Source organism: Solanum stenotomum, chromosome 2 (assembly GCF_019186545.1).
Source record: "Solanum stenotomum isolate F172 chromosome 2, ASM1918654v1, whole genome shotgun sequence".
Taxonomy (NCBI): Eukaryota; Viridiplantae; Streptophyta; class Magnoliopsida; order Solanales; family Solanaceae; genus Solanum; species Solanum stenotomum.
In genome coordinates this window covers 16,660,304-16,668,788 of record NC_064283.1, presented here as the reverse complement: position 1 = coordinate 16,668,788, position 8,485 = coordinate 16,660,304, and the positions used below count along the sequence as shown (strand labels likewise).

Below are 8,485 nucleotides of genomic sequence, written 5' to 3'. Positions count from 1 at the left end.
GAACACCCAGAGTCGAATATCATATCCTTGAGTTGAGTATCTAATCTCTGAGTTGAGTATCTTATCCTTGAGTACTTCTGAGTTGAGTAAGTTTGAGTAGTTTTGAGTAGTTTGGAGTATTCCTTGAGTTGAGTAAGATTGAAAAGAGGTAAGTATGTTTCTTTTTTATCAAGTTTCAAGCTTATGTTATGCTTTAGAATTCCTCTTACATGCTTGTACATTTCACGTACTGAGCCATTTGGCCTGCATCTTCTCATGATGCAGACACAGGTATTCGGAATCATCAACAGGAGCTTCGTTGATACATCCGAGAGTTCGAGTTAGCTATGGTGAGCCTCCTTGCTTCCGGAGTATTTCATTTACTTTTCAGTTCAGTCAGGATGTCGTGGGTCTTGTCCCGACTTCCATCGTTATCAGTTCGAGGCTTCATAGATAGTTAGTATAGTTGAGAAGTCTGTATGATTTATTTTATTAAATGTTTTAAAGACTCAAGAAGTCTGTATCATTTATTTTATTAAATGTTTTAAAGACTTAAGTTGCCTATTTTATGGCGAGTTGAATAATTTATTTTTATTCAGTTTTCTTTTGAGTTAAAGCTTGTGTTTAAGTTTCATGAATTTTATTCAATTTTTAAGCTTTTGTATGGTTGAATCAGTTTTCGCTTGTAGTCAGCCAGGATGAGGGTTTCTTGGGGACCAGCAATGGTTCTCGAGTGCCGGCCACGTCCAGGGTGTAGGCTCGGGTCGTGACAGTCCTCCATAAAGTTTGGCATCGTAACAATAATTTCGGTCAATGTTGGAGTGTTTTTCAGACTCTTTTCTCAATAAATACTTAATTAAAGTTAAACATTTTGATTTTTAGAATTATTTAATAAATGATTCAAGCAAGCTAATTATTTCTTCATATGCAAGTTAAATCTAATCTCGAGTATATTTAGCGATTTTCGAAAGATATTATATATGAAAAAGTATTAAAGGTGAGTGAACATGAAAACCTAATATTATTCATCCTTTTTGAAGTTTTTCTTATGAAGTTGAAGTTGTATTTGTATTTAGAATAACATAAAGGTGTAAGGTTGATTGAACTTTTACTCTTCATTAAAAGATTTTTCAAAACATAAAATTGTCATTTACTAGTTTACTCACATAATTATTGTTTAATTATTATTCTAAGATTTAGGACATGGAAATTGACTAAAGGTAATAGTTATCAAATCTTTAATTATTTGTAATAAGTAAGAATTCTTAATATCTATTAAAATAGACTCAAATTTTATTTCTTAAATATTTTTCTATTTGAACTATATTAAAAATTCTAATATTTAAATAATAATAATAATAATAATAATAATATGATATTAAGAGTTTAAAACTTAAAATCAACAATTTTACCTTATATAAAACTTATTTAAATTATGGTAAATAATAAATAAATGAATTAAAATATTAAAGAAAAAGGCTCACATTTTAAAAATAATTTCTTAACCTTCGTATCTAAATTTTTATCATCTCGATAGATATAACATTCATTTTAACGTCAATTGCTATTTTAAAATAATTTTTTTTTATATAATTTTATTAATATATGTAAAACATATACAATACACGTACACTAAATTAATAATATACTAAAAGTGTAAAGGTCCTTAGTCGTTCATCATTTAACAAAAAATGTTCATATTTTTATAAGGTCAAACTCATCGGTGGCCCCTAAAGTTGGCAGCAATTTTCATTTAGATATTTTAACTAGACTTCGTTCATTTTATACACCTCATGTTAGATCCCGTTATGTTATTTTGACACTTTTTTCACAAGCACCTATTGACTTCAAGTGCGTGTTAACCAGGGGTGGCTCAAGCATATTCGTGGCCTAAAACAAAAATCAAACGGGGCCTTAAGTTAAATTGTTAATAACTTTTATCTAATTGATTTGTTCTAGTTTTCAATTGACAATATAACCATTCTTACTTTAAATTATTTTTAATAGTACTCCAAATATGTCAAATTCTTCTAATAATTCCTTCATTTTTTCGTGAAAAATTACTTTTCCTACAAATAGTATTCAATATTTATCAAAAATAATAATAACTTATAACCTATTATTATTAAAAATGAGGCCCCTTAAATTTTGGGGCTTAAGGCACATATCTTTTTTTTAACACTGTCGAGCCGCCCCTGGTGTTAACCAAGCGCGTCCACATGAGTTAGATGTCCAATTATATCATGCCAACTCATTTAAAGTCTATCATATTAAAGAGAAAAAATAAAGATCAAAATACATGACAAAGTAACTAATGAATAAATGACGTGTGATCTTTTTATTTGAAAAATCAAATAAAATATTTTGACAAATTTAATGAAAAATACAACACCTCCAACCCCTTCCCAAGTCATCTTCTCCATTGTATTACTTTATTTTTATTATTTTTTGGGCCTTATTTTTCTGCCATATACCAACACCCACACAATCTACTCTATCATATTCCTCCATTTTTGTTGTCTGTTCCTTCACACCAACATCCACCAGTCATCTTTCACGTTTTATTCCTCTTTTTTTGTGATTTTTTCTGTCATATTCACCCGGGTTGTCCGCCTTCTTCACCGCACCCTCCCTCACATTTCTTCATTTGATTTAGGGTTAAGAGGTGCAAATGTATAACAATAATGGTTCGTATTTTTAAGATTGCGTCTCCTTTTCGTTAATTTTATGATATTTGTAGCTTAATTAGGGCTCAAGGTTAGTGAGATTAACATTTACATAGTAAAAATTGAAATCTTTTTGGCTCCTATTTTTGTTAACTTGAAAGAGTTGTTGACATTTGTATATGGGCAATTGAGACCGTGGATACGTTTAATTTGAAGAATTGTTTTTACCTTTTTCTTTAGAATTATTGTGGTTAAGGTGTTGTTGATATGGGTTCAATTTATTGTTTCTTTTGGGTCTACCTGAGAGCTTGTAGTGCAAAATTTAAATTAAAATTATTGTAACAAAAGATTTAACCTTCATTGAAGTGCTTTAAGCTTTTAGAAATAATGGGAGCGATAGTGGCTTTAAAATGGAAAAAAAGAAGAGAAAAAATAACAATAAAATATGCTAAATAAGCCCCTCACACATCAATAGCGAGTGAATCACATTTACTTTGCCATGTTAGCAAAATGTGTCAAAATGACATAGTGGAGCCTAACATGAGGTGTCTAAAAAGAACAAAGTGTAGTTAAAGTGTCTAAGTGAAAGTAATGTTTTGAGTAAGAAATATAATACAATTAAGATTGACAGACAAGGCCAACTCGACTATAAGACAAATAAGGTATGTAGACATTGAAATTTTGTGGGACTCTACAAGACGTGTTCAATTCGAATTGGGACTCTAGAAGGTGTGTTCATTTTCAATTAGAATTCTTGGAGGCTACTCAACCCTAAACCCTAGTTCATGCTTATATAAAAGGTACTAAATTCCCTTCAAAGGCATCTCGATATATTCCACAAAAGTTATGGAATATTCATGTAGAGGTCAAATCTAAATCATCTAGTTCGAGAAATATGCCACTAATTGCCCTCGAATCATGAATAAATCTTAGGAGAGTAAAATCAAGGGAGGAACAAAATTATACCCACATATCTTGATCAATAAAATCATGTTTCTTCAGATTTTATTTATGTAATTTATTTATTTTCCATATGTTTAATACAATTAAGATTGACAGACAAGGCCAACTCGACTATAAGACAAATAAGGTAGGAAAAAAAAAACAGTTATCACGTAGTATTATATTTGAAAATAATATTTTGAGTAGGAAATATAATAACTTTTTACCTTTTAATGTGGGGTGGTTGTCTCATTTATACATCCTAACACCTAACATGATTTTGTTGTCTCATTTTTCTTCCCTCATTTTACTATTTTTATTCTCTTATTATTTCTTAATATTCTAACGTTGCCCTAACAATCAATCTTATGCATTCCGCAAAATTTATTGTTGTCTATTTACAAAAAGAGAAAAAAATATTTTTGGGTGTTTCTTCAAATTTCAAGTATTGCAACAAATTATCACTACATTGTAATAACAGAACATTATATTGGTTTCATTACATCAACTTTTTAAATTCTTTAACTATGTTTTATTATTCTTACTTTATATTATTCTCTCTAATTAATATAAAATGACCTACTTTTCCCTTTTTAGTACCCGTTTGGATAGGCTTTTAAGTTGGTTAAACAAACTTAAAAGTCAGTTTTTGATTTATTAGAGTATTTGACAATTATAAATGACTTATTTTATGCCAAAAGTTAAAAGTAGGGTGAGGGCTATTTTTTTTTTTTTTGTAACTTAAAAGTCATTTTATAACACCAAGTATATTACCTTTTTTCCCTTAATTCTTTTATACAATTCCCAAATTGCCCATATTGAATTAACCCTAACATCTCTTTCCCCAATTTTCTTTTTCACGTAGTGCGGCAACTGAGCTTGAAACCTTCTTCCTTTTCTCTCGATTTGAAGGGTGAAGATCTAAAGCTTGAAGTAAGTTATCTTTCGATTAGCTTTCTTCCTTTTCGCTCGATTGATAGCAATAATATCAGATGTAGGAAAAACGAAATTAGCGTGAAACTTTAAGTTTTTTCTTGATTATCTTTCGATTTTTTTTTATTATGTATTTTTTTGTGCATCTTCTGTAGCTGATTTCGTTTTGTGTATTTTCTGTTTTGTGTTTTTTTTAGATTATGTATATATAATTTGATTGTGTGTGGTATATATTTGTCATCTATATAAAATTATGGAAGTAGTTATTTTCAATTTTCTTATCAATTCTCATCTTCAGATCAGTTACACAATGTCAAAAACACAAACTAATGCTAATGCTAAGTAAGATGATGATGCTCATCTCAAACTTATAGAGTTATGTGAATTAGAGATTAGGAAAGGAAATAGACCAAACACTCATTTATCTAGAGATGGATGAAAAAATATGGTTAAAGCATTCAATGAAAAAATGGGAAGACGTTATAAAAAAAACAAATGAAAAATCATTGGCATGGCATGAAAGCCGAGTGGACTCTTTTTAAGCAATTGATGAGAGGGGATAAGGTATAGGATGGGATGCCATCAAAAATACAATTATGGCAGATGATGATTGGTGGAAGCGAAAATTTAAGGTACATTTCTCACATTGTTTTATATGTCTTTTTATTTCTTTAATGGTTACATTTTTACTTACTTAAATTTGTTGTTTTTTCTTTTGTTACAGGAGGATATTCGATATAGAAAGTTTAGGGATAAGGATCTTTCACTCATATGATTTCGCTATGATGCATTATTTTCTGATATTGTTGCTACGGGGGAAAAGAGCACGTGCCTCAAATCAACCCCAATTTTTTGAAACTGAGGTAAATTTTGACGAAGAAAGACCAAATGATATAAATAATGATGATATGGAGCACTTCATTAATACTAATAATGAAGGGGGTGATGAAAGTGATGATCCACACATGGTAAAGCTAGATGGCCACAAGGTCAACAAATACCTTATATTGGACGTAAAGGTTATCCGACTCAAAATATCCTTGTCGTTGTGAATTTTAATATGTGTTTTACATTTGCATGGGCTGGGTGGGAAGGAGCGGCTCATGATAGTCGTATATTTGGTGAGGCTCTTCGTAGAAGTGAACTTAACTTTTCACATCCTTTAGGAAACAAATATTATTTAGTGGATGCAGGATATGCACATATGAAGGGATCTATGGCTCCATACAAAGGAGACAATGTGAGATATCATTTTCCTGACTTTCATCGTGGTGCAACAACACAATTGCGTGAGCCAAGAGGACACATTGAAAAATTTAATTATATGCATTCTTCATGTAGAAATATAGTAGAGCGCACATTTGGTGTTTGGAAAGCAAGGTGGTCTATTTTGCGAGATATGCCTTATTATAACATTGACACGCAAAGGGACATCGTACTTGCTACTATGGCCATTCACAATTATANAAAAATTTAATTATATGCATTCTTCATGTAGAAATATAGTAGAGCGCACATTTGGTGTTTGGAAAGCAGGGTGGTCTATTTTGCGAGATATGCCTTTTTATCACATTGACACGCAAAGGGACATCGTACTTGCTACTATGGCCATTCACAATTATATTAAACAAAAATGCAATGTGGATGATGCATTTCAAACGGCTGAGGATGAGAGATATATTCCATCGGTTGACTCCGAATTCGGTACAAGTTCAAGCACTAACAATATAGAAGAAAATATGGAAGAACAAAGTGATACTTATTGGATGGGGCTTCGTGACATGATTGCTAATGAAATTGGTAACGTTTGATGTTTGTATTATTTGAGTATTTTCACTTTTATATTAGTGAAGTGTTCTCTATCATTTTGATATTTGTATTTGAACCAAACAACTTATTTTTGAAATCTGAATTTATATTCCTCTTATAAATAATTTATGGTGATAAAGAAGTATGTGAATGATAGACAATTATTATTACTTATGAATGAAATTTCTATTCAAATTATATATTTTTAAAATCTAAACTAAGTTGCACATATGAAATTAACTTAAATAATAAATTTATATTCCTCTTATAAATAATTTGTGATGATAAAGAAATATGTGAATGATAGGAAAAATATTATTACTTATGGAGGTAAAATATAAATTAATTTTGTTTTAATTTTTTTTAAGTATAAAAACCTTAAATTAATCAACTTTTTATCATGTTAACAACTTTAAGGCTATTTCAGACATTTTGATAAAAAAAAAAAGTGTTTACCAGCACTTATTTGCCAAACACATCAACAACTTTTTTTTCAACTGCAGCACTTTTATCCAAACACATAACTACTTATTTTAAAAATAAGTTTCAGCACTTTAAAAAGTCAATCCAAACGGGCTCTTAGTCTATTTAAAAAAGCCCTTTCTATTTTTGGAAACATTTTAATGTAAGTTTTTCACACATGTTTAAGACCACAAAATTAAATGGCAGTTTGATAAATTTAACATAACTTTAATTTAGGATCACAATATTGAAAATTCTTATATATTTTCTTGAACTCTATGCTAAGTCAAACTAAATGATTTTTTTTAAATGAAGAAAAAAAATATATAGTTTTTTAAAATATCATTGTTTACAGTCTTATACATCCTAGATTCCTATCTTCCCTAAACACCACTTATAAACTTATACTAGATATGTTATTATTCAATTTATTTAATATTATCTAGAAAACAAATTAAAACTTCTTTATAAAGTTCGGCTTTAGACCTCCAATCTTGTTGAACCAAACCTATACATAGATATAAATAAATAAATATAAAAGATGAAGGATGTGTATGATGTATTTGAGTAGTAGCAATTTTTTTTTGTTAGAAAACGCGTTACTCCTCAATGTGAGATTTTTTAGCACGAATCAAATTTAATCGAACTCTAAAGTAGACATCGTAGTGGGAAACCAAAATTAACATTTTAAAAGGGCATGGATGATAAATTTTACAAAATTCAAGCTACTCCCCTTATTTTTACAGCTAGTTTGGATGGTTGTTACGTATTGTTTCATAATATATCATATTGTATTGTATTGTATCGTATCGTATCGTACTCTATTATTTTAATGAAAATAATATTTGAATAAATTATTTTATTCTCCGTTGTTATATAATATCACACATCCATAATTTGAATGATAAAGTTATGAGAAAATTAGGGTACAAGGTAGAACTACTACTAAAAGTTAGGATAGAAGATAAATATGATTATTAAATGATAAATAAAAACAAAATGAGAAGAAAATATTAAGACAACGACGTGATCACACCAAATCAGTCGCTACATAAAATGAATCTTTTCGTTGTTACCTAACGATTGATTTAAATGCTACGATACAATAAAATTTAAGTAACAATCAAGACAAACATTGTATTTAAACTACAGAAAAGGGTCAACATTGTCCCTAAACTATGCGAAATAGATCACTTACACCACTAATTACATATTGGGATAAAAAAATACCCCTGCCGTTATCTCAAGAGACCACAAATATCCTCAAGAGTTAACATACCAAAATTTTAATGACGTGGCAAGCCACATGGGACCGATCCCTCCATCTAAGCTGCCAACTAGGATTCCCACTAACCTATTCTTGCTAACCCATCAATTCATTCTCCCAAATCAAACCTAGATTTGAGAGAAAAATTAAATCTTTTCCATTAAAATTCCAAGCAATTGATTTTTTAGTTTAGTTTTCAAGCAATGGGTTTCCATTAAATTTTATTTGTCGATAAGATTTTTTGTTTACAAGATTGTTACCCTTCATGATGGGAATGGATGGGGTTGGCAAGAATGAGTTAGTGGGAAGTCTAGTTGGCAGTTTAGGTGGAGGGATCAGTCCCATGTAATTTGTCACGTCATCAAAAATTTGAGGTGTGAGGGCATCTCCAACCTTATACTCTATTTTACTCTTTAAATATAGAGTT

General features: G+C 29.8%; 1 pseudogene; it reads left to right on the top strand.

Annotated features, from left to right (window-relative positions):
• The first annotated feature begins 4,830 nt into the window (after positions 1 to 4,830).
• Positions 4,831 to 5,572, top strand: LOC125855739 (L10-interacting MYB domain-containing protein-like; annotated as a pseudogene).
• Positions 5,573 to 8,485: the final 2,913 nt, after the last annotated feature.